The following is a 16,275-nucleotide window of genomic DNA, read 5'->3' on the forward strand; positions in this document are numbered from 1 at the left end:
ATGTACATGCTCCAGTTTATGATCAGTGAGAGAGGCTTTGACAAAAACATATTCTGAATGAGACTACTTCATGGGAAAACCTATGAAAAGAAGAACCTGAGTTGAACACTGTGTTCTTTCATCGGTGCACCCATGTGCTTTGAAGGCTTTATCAGACTCCTCCTGCAGTTACTAAAATGGGAGAAGCCGAGCCACCTGCTGCTTGCTATGATTCAGAGTCTTTAGGAAAGGAGTCAGAGCTACTAAGCCTAACAAAAGATGGTTCCTCTGGGAAATACACACTGTTTGGAAAAAGGCCACGAGCAGTCGAGTGCAGCCATAAATGAGAAAACAGTGGAAGAGATCAAGTAGTGTGCTTCTCCTAAGCAGCTTGACTTAACTCAAGTGGGCATGTATGTGCAGAAAGAGCCGAGTTAAAGGGCATAAATCATCACAGTAATATCAAATGACTATAAAAATGGTTCACACCACCCAATACAATTTAATCAAATGTCTATCCCTAAGCCAGTGATGGCTTTCGGTGTCGGACCGAGCATTTGTTCTGATTGTTTGCAGAAAAAACCGCTCTCCAGAATCACAACTGAATCAATCTTTAAATTATCGAATTGACTTTGCCTGCCTTTTCCTCCCAAAAGACTCCTTAATTATATGGAACAGGGCGGACAAGATCTTCTGTATGCTTCAGAGTTCATTTGCCATTATCGTTAACATCAGTGGAATCCAGTGAGGCAGATCCAGAGGCAGCGGTGCATGCTGGGATCACGCCGTTGCCTCACAGGTGAGAAGACGTGCGCAGCTGTTCCTGCCGCCCTTTGTATTTGGCTTTGTTCTCGCTGAAAGGCCTGCAACCAGCTGTGTGTCTGTGCACGTCTCCTGGATGAATCCCCGTTCGATGATGCGTCCCGGATGTTTCTCCCTTGGAATGTGGAGATTGTCTGCAATTTCTCTGACTGATTTGTGTTGTTTTAATACACAGCTGTAAGATGTTTTTCTTTCATCAATGTGTGTCATCTTCTTGGATGCCTGGGCATTGATGATTGCTCTCTAGCATTTCGTTCACTTCCCACAATTTTTTTTAAGTCCAACTGCTCTGCAAAATCCTAATGGAATGTTTTTGTATAAGCATGATCTCCAAAATGACTTTCCGTCGTATTTGATTCTGTGCAGCTCAAGAAGTAAACTCCAAGACATTGCAGTCATTCACAGCTTGCCTAAAATACAAAACACCTGCCTGCCATTGGTCCCAACATCTTTCTTTATGCAAGGCTGGCGGATTTGACAATGAAAATTGAACTGTTTCAATGTGCAATAATCTTTTAGAGAATACAGACTGCTGGTCTGCAAAGTCATTTGATTAGTATACGTTCTCTTTATCAGCTTTTCTGTTGTAAACTAAATCTCTAAAGGTAAAATCAATTTTTTTGGCTTACAAACTTGTGATTTTGAATTCCACCGGCAGCATTAAGAAGAAAAAAACATATCAGCACTTTTCTTGTTGACCTGACTTTGAATCTTTATAATAATAATACATTTATTTTGGGGGGCGCCTTTCATAACACCCGAGGACACCTTACAGGGTTACAGATTTACAATTTACATTTACAATTTTACCTTACAAATTAAAACAGTGGATTTAGTGAAGTATCAGCCGGGGTAAGACAAGACAAACAACAGGAAATGGACTACACAAGGACACAAAAGGACACAAAAGGACACAAAAGGACACGGGCTACAGATTATAGAGAAAATGCCAGTTTGAACAGGTGGGTTTTGAGTTGGGTTTTGAATGTTGTTATGGAATCAGACTGTCGATGTGTCGTGGCAGGGTGTTCCAGAGTCTGGTTTGTTGCACTTGTAAGTTGCTTTGGCTAAAAGCGTCAGAACAATGAAATGTAATGGATTTTCTTTGCCGACATGCCAGTGTAACATTTAGTAGAGTGAACTCTGAGCCGATGTTTTTGTAAAGGAAAGTCATGTCTTGGCCCTGAACTTCTTTCGATAAATCCAACATATGAATTTAAACATCTGTTCTTTCAACTGGGTAAGATGAAGTCATTTGAAATATGAACTGTGTTAAAAGAACAAAGTTAACATGGAAACCAATTCAACATTTAAAAAAGATGGCGCGGGTGATGATGGCTGCCGTGTCTTTTGCTCCTCTCCAACTTTTTTTCGCTTTATTTAAGTGTTTGTTTACTTTTCGTCGTGTGCTTTTTCTATTTTATTTACTTTCACTATTGTATCTGTTTTATTGTGTTGCACTGTGGGAGGAGCCTGTGACCTAATATTTCCATTGTCATAACTCCACTATAGCTATGTTAGAATGACAATAAAAGCCTTGCATCCTTGTATCTTGAATTAGAAAACACACCTGGAGTGTGCTCTCCTTTTTGCATGTGGGTGAGCGCTGAGGTCCATACGTTCCTCCTGACCCCTGCCCCGCCCCCCCTCACTCCCCTGCCCTTCTCATTCGCCACAGCATGACAGACGGACACTTCAAACTGGGAGGAAGCTCATAATGAATACTTAGTGGATTATCCTTAATGATGGTCATTTGTCACTGACAGACGTCTGTGGGACGACAAACACGTCTTAACATGCGATCTGTCAGATGGTGATGATGATGATGATGAGGCAGGATGGGAGGGAGAAGAACAGGAAGGAAGAGTAAGCGAGGTAATAGGAAATATAGCCCTGATCTCGGTCGTACTCTGTTTAGAGAACCTTGGACGACTGTCAGAAACGACGTGAACACATCAGTCCCTGAGAAGTCATAGCATTTTGCCGCCTTTACGTAAAATGTGTGCAACGTATAATGTAGCATTTAGTTGCAGAATAAGCATGGAGATGCTTTACTCAAGTCCTTCATTCACAGTTCTACTGAAGCAAAAGTACACAACCTTCTTCAGGAAAACGTTTTTAAGCATAATGGAGAATGTATGTGTATCTATATGTATTCAAACAATAACCTTATTTTTATGCTACATTAATGTGAAGGATCTGAATCTTTAGTGTATTATAACTATAAAGAAGACGAACATGGAAATACTGCTAAGCACTTAGTTATTTTCCATCACTGTATACATTGCCGTCATCAACAACAGCGAGCCACAGTTTTCTATTAGTATTACAATCAGTGCCTTTTCCTTTAGTATACTTTGCTTCACTTATGTTAAAAGGTGTTCATATAGAAGGTAACAACTACAATAAGTGCAATATAAGCTCCACTATCTAAAAGCTACAACAAAAGATTTGCTTTTCAAGTACTTCAAATGGTTATTTTCGCAACATGCTGTATTTGCCTTGCACAACAACCCTTCAGTATACTTTATCACAATGTGTGGATGACAATACATACATACATAATAAGATCTCTTTAAATGGTCGTCTATAGCCTTATTTAAAGGTGATTGTTAGACCGCTATTAATGCTAACATATATGCTGTTAAAGAGTCCTCTCCTGCTGATGTTCAGGTGCATATCAGTATGTAGTGTCTCTACTTTAAAGAGTCCTCTCCTGCTGATGTTCAGGTGTATATCAGTATGTAGTGTCTCAACTTTAAAGAGTCCTCTCCTGCTGATGTTCAGGTGTATATCAGTGTGTAGTGTCTCTACTTTAAAGAGTCCTCTCCTGCTGATGTTCAGGTGTATATCAGTATGTAGTGTCTCTACTTTAAAGAGTCCTCTCCAGCTGATGTGCAGGTGTATATCAGTATGTAGTGTCTCTACTTTAAAGAGTCCTCTCCTGCTGATGTTCAGGTGTATATCAGTATGTAGTGTCTCTACTTTAAAGAGTCCTCTCCTGCTGATGTTCAGGTGTATATCAGTATGTAGTGTCTATACTTTAAAGAGTCCTCTCCTGCTGATGTTCAGGTGTATATCAGTATGTAGTGTCTCAACTTAAGTCCTCTCTGATGTCAGGTGTATATCAGGTGTAGTGTCTCTACTTTAAAGAGTCCTCGCCTGCTGATGTTCAGGTGTATATCAGTATGTAGTGTCTCTACTTTAAAGAGTCCTCTCCTGCTGATGTTCAGGTGTATATCAGTATGTAGTGTCTCTACTTTAAAGAGTCCTCTCCTGCTGATGTTCAGGTGTATATCAGTATGTAGTGTCTCTACTTTAAAGAGTCCTCTCCTGCTGATGTTCAGGTGTATATCAGTATGTAGTGTCTCTACTTTAAAGAGTCCTCTCCTGCTGATGTTCAGGTGTATATCAGTATGTAGTGTCTCAACTTTAAAGAGTCCTCTCCTGCTGATGTTCAGGTGTATATCAGTATGTAGTGTCTCTACTTTAAAGAGTCCTCTCCTGCTGATGTTCAGGTGTATATCAGTATGTAGTGTCTATACTTTAAAGAGTCCTCTCCTGCTGATGTTCAGGTGTATATCAGTATGTAGTGTATCTACTTTAAAGAGTCCTCTCCTGCTGATGTTCAGGTGTATATCAGTATGTAGTGTATCTACTTTAAAGAGTCCTCTCCTGCTGATGTTCAGGTGTATATCAGTATGTAGTGCCTCTACTTTAAAGAGTCCTCTCCTGCTGATGTTCAGGTGTATATCAGTATGTAGTGTCTCAACTTTAAAGAGTCCTCTCCTGCTGATGTTCAGGTGTATATCAGTGTGTAGTGTCTCTACTTTAAAGAGTCCTCTCCTGCTGATGTTCAGGTGTATATCAGTATGTAGTGTCTCTACTTTAAAGAGTCCTCTCCTGCTGATGTTCAGGTGTATATCAGTATGTAGTGTCTATACTTTAAAGAGTCCTCTCCTGCTGATGTTCAGGTGTATATCAGTATGTAGTGTATCTACTTTAAAGAGTCCTCTCCTGCTGATGTTCAGGTGTATATCAGTATGTAGTGCCTCTACTTTAAAGAGTCCTCTCCTGCTGATGTCCAGGTGTATATCAGTATGTAGTGTATCCACTTTAAAGAGTCCTCTCCTGCTGATGTTCAGGTGTATATCAGTATGTAGTGTCTATACTTTAAAGAGTCCTCTCCTGCTGATGTTCAGGTGTATATCAGTGTGTAGTGTCTCTACTTTAAAGAGTCCTCTCCTGCTGATGTTCAGGTGTATATCAGTGGGTAGTGTCTCTACTTTAAAGAGTCCTCTCCTGCTGATGTTCAGGTGTATATCAGTGTGTAGTGTCTCTACTTTAAAGAGTCCTCTCCTGCTGATGTTCAGGTGTATATCAGTATGTAGTGTCTCTACTTTAAAGAGTCCTCTCCTGCTGATGTTCAGGTGTATATCAGTATGTAGTGTCTCTACTTTAAAGAGTCCTCTCCTGCTGATGTCCAGGTGTATATCAGTATGTAGTGTATCCACTTTAAAGAGTCCTCTCCTGCTGATGTCCAGGTGTATATCAGTATGTAGTGTCTCTACTTTAAAGAGTCCTCTCCTGCTGATGTTCAGGTGTATATCCGTGTGTAGTGTCTCTACTTTAAAGAGTCCTCTCCTGCTGATGTTCAGGTGTATATCAGTGTGTAGTGTCTCTACTTTAAAGAGTCATCTCCTGCTGATGTTCAGGTGTATATCAGTGTGTAGTGTCTCTACTTTAAAGAGTCATCTCCTGCTGATGTTCAGGTGTATATCAGTATGTAGTGTCTCTACTTTAAAGAGTCCTCTCCTGCTGATGTTCAGGTGTATATCAGTATGTAGTGTCTCTACTTTAAAGAGTTCTCTCCTGCTGGTGTTCAGGTGTATATCAGTATGTAGTGTCTCTACTTTAAAGAGTCCCCTCCTGCTGATGTTCAGATGTATATCAGTATGTAGTGTCTCTACTTTAAAGAGTCCTCTCCTGCTGATGTTCAGGTGTATATCAGTATGTAGTGTCTCTACTTTAAAGAGTCCCCTCCTGCTGATGTTCAGATGTATATCAGTATGTAGTGTCTCTACTTTAAAGAGTCCTCTCCTGCTGATGTTCAGGTGTATATTAGTATGTAGTGTCTCTACATGTCTCCATGCTTTAAAGTTCAAAAAGCTCTTTATTTTTCTCACCTCTTTTCACCCTCTGTCTGAAACCAGAGCCCAGTCTGCTCCGATTGGTTGGCTGGTTTCAGGCAGGGGAGGAGTGTGTGGGAGAGAAACTCCCCCTGGAGGGAACACATGGATTTTAGCCTTTGCCGACCATTTACATGCACCAACACTTTTATTCCACACAACAACAAAACACAAACCCCAAAAGCGTTATACCGCCTTTTTAAGCCATTTTGACTTTTTTCGAACTTGTATTTTGTTTTTGTAAAATGTCTTAAATGAAAACATGTGCCATGCAGAAAAAAGGGGATTGTGTCTCCCGGTGTCATGCCACACTTTGTTGGACAGCTCTTGTCCTTAATGTTCGGAGTGGAGGTCATGGATTGGCTTTCTGTTTACCTTTCCAGCAGTAAAACGAGCTAACAGACACCCTTAAAAGCAACCTCATCCTCCTCCAGCGTGTCTGGTTCTCTCCGTCACTGCACTCTGATGCTAAGGGCTCCTCAAAAAGTTCCAACTCTCTCTCAGGCAGGCTGACTAATTAGGCAGCCGTTAGAACCAGGCCAGCGCGCGGGGAGAGCAGCCGAGGGAGATGCGGCGCTGCGAGAGACACATGAGAAGACTGAGGGAGAGGGTCATCCACTAATAAATAGGTGCCTTGCAAAGCCGCAAGTACGTCTTGGGGGAGAACGCTCGTATGAAAACCACTGAATGTGCTTATTAAAGAGAGAGTCACTTAGTGTAAGAGACCGAGAGCGACGAACAAAGTGTGAGACAAAGACAGAAGTGTCAGAGGAGAAAATCTTCACGACATAAAACAGAAAGCTTGATCAATGGATCCCTCAGTCACCTCGTTAATAAAGACCAGCGCTTTTATTAGACGCAGAGCCCTGCAATATTTATACCATGAATATTTCAGAGTCCCCGGCAGGAGCCCAGATGCTTTTCTGCAGCGAAGACAGAGTCGTATCATTCCCTACTACCCAGACGGACAGAGGAAATGAGTTAAGGTCCTTCATCATGCTTTATTATTTCAGTGTAGGGCATGAACAAGTAATACAAATCCATTCTGAGTGTAACTACTTTGCACTGTCATCGCACAAAGACTGGGCAAATGCAACATAGGAAAGTGGAGCAACAGGGGGGGTGAAAAGGGAATGAAGGGGCGTCATGTATGATATGTTTAATATACTAGTACATGGGCAAATAACCATTAATTAAAGTCCTGATCCAAAAGGGACCCGAGGACAGACAGTTTGAATACCGATTAGCCGTATATAGTGGCAGTGTGGCAAAACCAATATCCTGTAACATAGCTGCCATTGGTTTAGGAGACTGCAAAAACGGGAGTAAAACCAACAATGAATCTGCTTAGTTCAAAGGCAGTTGAACTTAAAAGCAATCCTTAAAACAAACCAAAGAACCAGTGGTCAATGGACGTTGACATGTTGCCAAAAAGTATAGGTTAATTGAGTAAGAAAACGTATAAATAATCATGTTAAAGGTTCAAGTGGAGGATGAGTCAGCTCGCTGCAAGGCTCAATTATTCAAGGTAAAATGCCATGGGCTCTAATTTGAATTTCAAATTACTTCTTTTTTGGGGGTCTACAGTATGAGCCTAGTGAGGGCTGTTGCTGCCAACCAATGTTGTACACGTGTTCGTTGAATCAACTTCAGTTTAAAGTGCGTAAGAACTGATTGAAATGTTGACCAAACAGACTTTTACATTGAGCTCACTAACACTGACAGTAGCATAATGCACCACTAATTGAATCCAGTGAGTGTTCGATCAGACTTGTGTTGTATAGGAAAGGTGACTATTGGTGTGAGATCCGATCTAATAGGACTAATAAAAGGCATTAGAGATTTGGCAGGGAAGTGACTAGTCTTAATCAGACATAAGAACTATTCTCACACATCATCTTTAAGCTCTGTGTCACATAGCTTCTGCTCACAGCGTTAACGAGAGGTCCCATCTTCCTGTCAGTGTCTGCTGTGCTGGCAGAACACGGATAATTACTGCTTGTCCTGAACCAAGGCCTTGGCGATCACTTTCGTCCCACAGAGCCTCACCCTGGGGGCTACTGGACAGCAGAGTGGATCAGAGCACCATCAAGTCCTCCAACAAGCCTCACAGGTAACCCAGGGATGATCTTATAGTCTGCCAGTCTCTGCTGGAACAAGGCTTGTTAAACCTTCCTCTGCTTCATGTCCGCCTGGTTCTATAAAGACCTCTTGAGTTTGAATAATGTCTGACCTTAGCACTTAACAAGTTTCTTTTGAAGGTGTTGTCTTTGGTTGAGCAGATCTTACTGTGTGATGTCCCGGATCAAACAACTGAAACGGTAGTGCTTCAATTTCCTTCAGATGGAACAACCCTGCAAAGGCACTGAGGAAGTTCACTGTGTTTTGAAACACTTCTTTTAAGCACCAGGTGTGAAGTGTGTATCTTCTTCCCCTGGGGTGTCACTTTCATTGTTCACAACCCAGAGAAGCTTCTGGACAGCACAGACGCCAAGCCCACCATCATTATCGACAACATGGCTCACAGCTATTCAAGTTCATCATGTATTAATGGAGTTTTTCGAGACCTATCGAACCTTTAGCTAATGCAGTTTTTTGTGCAGACATTTGCTTTTTAGACCATACAATCCTACTCTGCATTAAAAGTGCTTTCTATAATTTATCGCTATAGATTTAATAGGGTTATATTGTAATTAGGGTAAGGGTTAACCCTAACCCTAACCTTTTAAATTGCCAAGCCTACCCAGCAATCCTTTAGTTTATTATGTATGTACTCTACACTGGTTAATAGATACAGTACTTAAAGGTGGGGTAGGTAAGTTTGAGAAACCGGCTCGCGAGATACACTTGTTGTTATATTCCATGGAATGCTCTTAACATCCCGATAGCAATGGATATCTGAAGTGCTTTGACAACAAATCCATAAAACATGTCATCTCTGGAAGCCGTGGCGCTGTAAAAAGCACGACCAATCATCTGCTTCGGCCCGGCTAAAGTAACTGGATGGCCTACCTGCCTGTCAGCCTTCCATCTGGGCACAAACTTATCTCGTGCCCTCATTGGTCATGTGCGCGTTCGTGTGTGTTGGGGGAGGGGCTCTGTGAGGAAGTGGCAGATGTTTTCCGGTTGTGTATTTTCAAATTCTAGCGCACTCGAGCTGGTTTCTCCAAAATTACCTACCCCACCTTTAATGTTCAGCATGTAAGCCAGGTCCATCATGACCACACAGGAAATGGTCACATTGGTTTAGTTGAATTGTTTGTTTTTAATTCAACCATTAAGAAGTGACATTTTGCCCTTTTTTTAATGTTTGATTATTTTCACGAACGTCAACAAGACTTGTTTCTCCACTGGGGAAACATGATGCACTAAACACCAGGAAGTGTGGACAGTTCACAGGCAAGATCAGGTGACATGCATATATTAAATAGTTTCTTTCTTATCATTTTGTATTTATTATTCCTCTTTGGAATTGTATCAAAGGAAAGTGGAATACATTACTATTCCTCTGAGGATCATGCAAATATATTCAGAAGATAATGTTGAAAACCCTGAGAATTGTGACATTGACATTTAAAAGGAGATTTGTGAAATGAATGGGCAATATTGTGCCATGTTTGTGTCAATGTTAATTTGTTACCATCTTTCATTTTATTATGAAATGTAACCTCGTAACTGCTGTGCACCCTGACAGGGGGCAGAACAGGTTGTATAAAGGGCCTTAGACATTTCACAGTAGCTGAAAGATGTACGGGGGTCTTTGGAAAGCTTTATATCAACATGGCACAGACATAACCATGGTATGCATGGCTTTGCACAACTTACTTTGGTGGCAAAGTCTATTGAGATAGGGCCAAGAACATCCACAGCAACTTGACGGATCGCTCACCGCTGACTGAGTCATTTGACTTGGCAGCGATTTGTGGAACAGCCTGAAGGACTGTTTTCAGAGAGGGTGCTCCTTTCACGACACTGACCTTTAGTGAGACACTCTGCAATGACACAGCAAAGTACCGTAGTTTTCCGTTCAGGGGAGTTCTGATTTCTTCCTAGCACACATGCAGTTATGCATCAGATTGTTCCAGCTCTCTGTTGAAGCTGCTGCATGGTGTAATAGTCAAAGCACAGTTGCACAGTTATGCTACATGCAAGTATTATAGAGCGCTTGTACACATTTTAATGCACCCTCACAGATAGCCTGACATGTTTTTTACCTCAGGAGCATAAGAAGGTACGATAAAATGTTGTGTCGTTAAACAAAGCTTGGCAGCATTGTGTTTGAGCTACTTGAATAGCTTAATACGCACATATAAGGTCTTAACTGTTAACCATTCATTAAAGCTAAATGCTAATATTTGAGGGTTCATACTATTTGGGGATTTTACTAGCACATATTTACATATTTTAATTTGCAAAAGTCACGTTATTTTTCTCATACTGTCAGTCTAAATGTACACTCTGCTCTTTAATCCCCTCTCCTGAAAAAGTCTGCTTTATAAGGTTTGCGAGGGAAATGCAAAGGTAGTTCTCAAACCGTGGGTAAAGATACTCAAATCCATTAGAATCAGAATCAAAAATACTTTTGGGGGAAATTGCTTTTCCATTATAGAATGAATAACAGAGAGAAGATGAGGTAAGGAGGAGCAATTGAAGATAAAATAGGATATATAAACATCGGAATAAAGTAAATGTCCAATAAAAGATCAAAATGTGCCTGAGACTCTGAGGAGTTGAACAGGTGGTCGCTCTGTGGAGCATCTTGGTCATTCATTGAAGGTAATCTTGTGCCTGACCACGAGTCATGGAGTAGAGACATTGTCCAAGATATTTTGTCCCTTCGCAAGCAGCCGTCAGAGGGCCAGCTTCCCCTCCACAACATCACTGGCACCTATATTAATGAGCATAATGAGCATGTGACATTACATGTTACTTGTTAGACGCTTTTCTCCAAAGCGACTTACATATTCAATACTGGACAATCCCCACACGAGCAGTTTGGGGTGACGTGTCTTTCCCAGGGACACAACGACATGCTGACTTCAGTGGGGCTCGAACTTGCTATCACTCTGATTCAAAGCTCTGATTGAGCGCACTAAGTTCAGCACACACACCACTGAGCCACAGCCTCCTTAGTAAGAAGTAGACATAGTAAGAAGGGGAGCCAAATCATGAAAACATGACATGGTTGTCGTTTCCCAAAGTGTGTGTGGTGGTTGGTTTGCACTACAGATCAGTGTGCGAACTATACCACGGTCTCCAGGGGAGCCGGGATTATTATTATTTTTTGCGGGGGGGGTAAATGCTGATCCGTGCAGTAATAGCAACAGCACAGACATAGGCCTATTATAAAGAGAAAATGTGTTGCACACGGGGTGGTGCCACAGGTCTACATTTACATGAAACGTCCCGATGGATCATGTTCATGTCAACAGATTTCCCGAGCATGTATGGGCTATGCAAACTTCGATCAACTTGATTATAAATAATCCACGGACCACCAATGTAACGTTTGACTGTTTAATGAAATCAATTTAAAATGACTCAAAAACAGGCTACATTGTTTCACATGGGCTATAGCCTATTATGGCTGGAGCCTACACAGAGCCGAACACACGCGATAAGAGCAGCCAGCGGCACCAACCATGAACAATATTAATATTAATAATACAGCTATAGCACAACACAACCCTCTCACTGCCTGGAGAGACGCGACGCCACACACACTACACAACGGCTCGTCTTCTTGTGTCTCTCAGCCCCCAAGTTAACGGTAGCTGTCAAGTTAGCACTAGCACTGACCTTAGCTCCCTCCTCTCTCGGTTCTGTTGTAGCAGCAGCAGTACGATATGCTATCACCAGCTACATTCGGTTGGTCTTCTTGATCAGGTTGTTTGGCCGTCTTTTTAAAGAAATTGCCCAAGGTACGTTGTTTTTTTCTTTTCGACCTGTCAGCAGCAGCAACAATGCCTGGTAAACATGCAGTGCTAACTAAACGAGCTTGTGAGTGAGTGGGTAGTGGGTGGAGCTGCGGGCAGCGTGCACGGTGCAAGCAGGCGACACTTTTTTCATGAATCATAAACTCTAAATATAATTTTATTTCACTTATTTTACACCTTTGAAAAAAAAAACATGCCCAAAATGGAATTTATTTGGTCATCATATCAGTATTTTAGAGAGCTCCCCCCAAATGTCACAAACCATGTTCCCAGGGGAGCTCATGTCACCACTAGGGGAGCCATAGCTCCCCCTGCTCCCCTCCAGTTCGCACCCTGCTACAGATACCTCAAAGTATGGAGACAAGCACTAACAGTTCGTTTTTTCAATGTTTTCCTGAAATGTGGACTTGGTTAGGGTTAGACTTGGACTAGGGTTAGACTAGGGTTAGACTTGGACTAGGGTTGGACTTGGACTAGGGTTGGACTTGGACTAGGGTTAGACTTGGACTAGGGTTGGACTTGGACTAGGGTTAGACTTGGACTAGGGTTAGACTTGGACTAGGGTTGGACTTGGACTAGGGTTAGACTTGGACTAGGGTTGAACTTGGACTAGGGTTAGACTTGGACTAGGGTTGGACTTGGACTAGGGTTGGACTTGGACTAGGGTTAGACTTGGACTAGGGTTAGACTTGGACTAGGGTTGGACTTGGACTAGGGTTGGACTTGGACTAGGGTTAGACTTGGACTAGGGTTGGACTTGGACTAGGGTTAGACTTGGACTAGGGTTGGACTTGGACTAGGGTTAGACTTGGACTAGGGTTAGACTTGGACTAGGGTTAGACTAGGGTTAGACTTGGACTAGGGTTGGACTTGGACTAGGGTTAGACTTGGACTAGGGTTGGACTTGGACTAGGGTTGGACTTGGACTAGGGTTAGACTTGGACTAGGGTTGGACTTGGACTAGGGTTAGACTTGGACTAGGGTTAGACTTGGACTAGGGTTGGACTTGGACTAGGGTTAGACTTGGACTAGGGTTAGACTTGGACTAGGGTTGGACTTGGACTAGGGTTAGACTTGGACTAGGGTTAGACTTGGACTAGGGTTAGACTTGGACTAGGGTTGGACTTGGACTAGGGTTAGACTTGGACTAGGGTTAGACTTGGACTAGGGTTAGACTAGGGTTAGACTTGGACTAGGGTTGGACTTGGACTAGGGTTGGACTTGGACTAGGGTTGGACTTGGACTAGGGTTAGACTTGGACTAGGGTTGGACTTGGACTAGGGTTAGACTTGGACTAGGGTTAGACTTGGACTAGGGTTGGACTTGGACTAGGGTTAGACTTGGACTAGGGTTAGACTTGGACTAGGGTTGGACTTGGACTAGGGTTAGACTTGGACTAGGGTTAGACTTGGACTAGGGTTGGACTTGGACTAGGGTTAGACTTGGACTAGGGTTGGACTTGGACTAGGGTTAGACTTGGACTAGGGTTAGACTTGGACTAGGGTTAGACTAGGGTTAGACTTGGACTAGGGTTGGACTTGGACTAGGGTTAGACTTGGACTAGGGTTGGACTTGGACTAGGGTTGGACTTGGACTAGGGTTAGACTTGGACTAGGGTTGGACTTGGACTAGGGTTAGACTTGGACTAGGGTTAGACTTGGACTAGGGTTGGACTTGGACTAGGGTTAGACTTGGACTAGGGTTAGACTTGGACTAGGGTTGGACTTGGACTAGGGTTGGACTTGGACTAGGGTTAGACTTGGACTAGGGTTGGACTTGGACTAGGGTTAGACTTGGACTAGGGTTGGACTTGGACTAGGGTTAGACTTGGACTAGGGTTAGACTTGGACTAGGGTTGGACTTGGACTAGGGTTAGACTTGGACTAGGGTTGGACTTGGACTAGGGTTGGACTTGGACTAGGGTTAGACTTGGACTAGGGTTGGACTTGGACTAGGGTTAGACTTGGACTAGGGTTAGACTTGGACTAGGGTTAGACTAGGGTTAGACTTGGACTAGGGTTGGACTTGGACTAGGGTTAGACTTGGACTAGGGTTAGACTTGGACTAGGGTTGGACTTGGACTAGGGTTGGACTTGGACTAGGGTTGGACTTGGACTAGGGTTAGACTTGGACTAGGGTTGGACTTGGACTAGGGTTGGACTTGGACTAGGGTTAGACTTGGACTAGGGTTGGACTTGGACTAGGGTTAGACTTGGACTAGGGTTAGACTTGGACTAGGGTTAGACTTGGACTAGGGTTGGACTTGGACTAGGGTTGAACTTGGACTAGGGTTAGACTAGGGTTGGACTTGGTGGTGGGGAGCAGGGAAGTGGAAACTAAACGTTTTATAATAAATGTTGCATTTACTTAACCCTGCACATGTTGGAAGAAGGTATTGGGAAGAATGTTGCATATTGCTGCTTTGAAACTGTACTTGGATGGAAAGTGATTATTTGTGAAGTGCTGATTTTGGTATTTAACGAAATGTCAGCTAGTCAACAAATCAATGTCATTTGACCAACTCTGATATGAACGATGTGATACAGTGGTTCACAACATCATACCTATATAATATCATTGATCAACACAGGAAGACATTAATATTGTTTTAAGTAGTATCATAAAACATGCCTTTAACCATGTGACTAATACAGGAAGGCGACACGTGTGCTTACGTTAATGTACAGACAGTAAAGATGCACTCAATACATCAGCAGCTACTACTGCAAAGTGGCACCCAACTTTTCTAGGTTAAATTATTTTAATCTAGAAAGGATTTATTATATATGTTTACTAGAGTAATGAGCCGCTTCATTAGGGATATGGGAACTGTACAAAATATGCAGTTATCACCATTTTAGCCAAAAAAACATTATTTCGTCTTTGATTTTTGATGTTTTCAAACATGTAAAATAACCAATCCCCCAGTCTGCTCTGATTGGTTAGCTGGTCAACCGCTGATTGGTCAACCGCTTAGAAATGTCCTGCCCCTTGGCCTACAGCAGGGGTGCCCAAGACCGGTCGATCGCAAATGTAGTGTGCGTAGATCGCATGGCATTCATCCATCCATCCTCACTATGGCATTTGTCCCTTGATTGACGTACAGGTAAGCCAGTCTGAGCTGTATTGTGCCATACGGGTTCATGCCGTCATGAGGGGGCCTCACCTCCTCACCTGAAGCGCAAATGCGGCGCACTATTATGCGCTTATGCGGCGCAATTAGTGTAAACGCGCCACAGTTTATCCGCCGATTAGTCCCCCCCCCCCAAGCTGAAAAAGTGTGGGCACCCCTGGCCTATGCTGTGTTTGGGTTGTAAATATAACTTTCGTAGATCTCGAGATAGACCACTATTAAAAGTAAAATAAAAGTGCCTTGGAGGCTTTTTGAAAGCGTGTGAAGTTGCCATCACATTAGTGAGGAGAGCATTTAAAAAGGGCTTTGGTCTTTTGACTTTTGAAGATCTTAAGAGTAGATCTGCATCCCGCTGCAGGAGAGGCTTTAAGATGTAGTTATGCAACATTTGGTTATTTCTTTCTGGAGACAGTAATTGTGTGTTGGGCTAAATGCTTTGCACTTACTTCCTAATGGGATGGCCCCATTAAGGTCAAACTACTTCCACGACTCCCCAATCATACATTTGCATATCTTTAAGCACTTAAGAGAAGCACATTATTTCTGCTTTCATCCCTCTATAAAAATTAAGTTTCACTTGTCAAAGAAAGGTTCAACAGAATCAGTTCAACAGTGTAAAATATGTAGTGATCTCATTTAAGAAGGGTGGTTTTTCCTTAATGCGTGCTCCTTTTGTAGCTGTATTTTTAATTAACGTCAAAGAATAATACATCCCCCTATCTCCCTATTTTGTTCTCCAGGAAGTAGGGAATGTCTTAAAGATAATCTTAAAGAGAATAGGCAGAGACACATTTCCTTATCTCGCTCGTTATGCAGAGTAACCAAAAGCATTTCGAGGCTGTGCGTTTAAATGAAGTCTGGTGAGGGTCCCGCAGACAATCTGTGCCCGCTCCTTCACCTCCTCCTCATCAGCATTCACGCCGTCTCCCCTTCACTCTCACTTTCACATCCTCCCCATTCTCTGCGGACTTCCAACGACCTGCAAAGGCTGACCGCTCGCTCAGAGTGGAGTCCTCCGAGGACCAGCTGCTGGGTTAAGGCTCCAAGTCCACGGACATAACCGTCTCCTTAAACTCAGCTGCATTTCTATCTCCTTCCCTCGCAATTTTCTCTTCGTTAATAAAGTCTTTCACTTTCCCCCATAACCCCCCCCCCCCCCACCACCTTTCCTCCCCCTTTTTCTCACTCACCTTTCCCTATAGACCGTTTCAGGCGT

Source organism: Pseudochaenichthys georgianus, chromosome 9 (assembly GCF_902827115.2).
Source record: "Pseudochaenichthys georgianus chromosome 9, fPseGeo1.2, whole genome shotgun sequence".
Lineage (NCBI taxonomy): Eukaryota > Metazoa > Chordata > Actinopteri > Perciformes > Channichthyidae > Pseudochaenichthys > Pseudochaenichthys georgianus.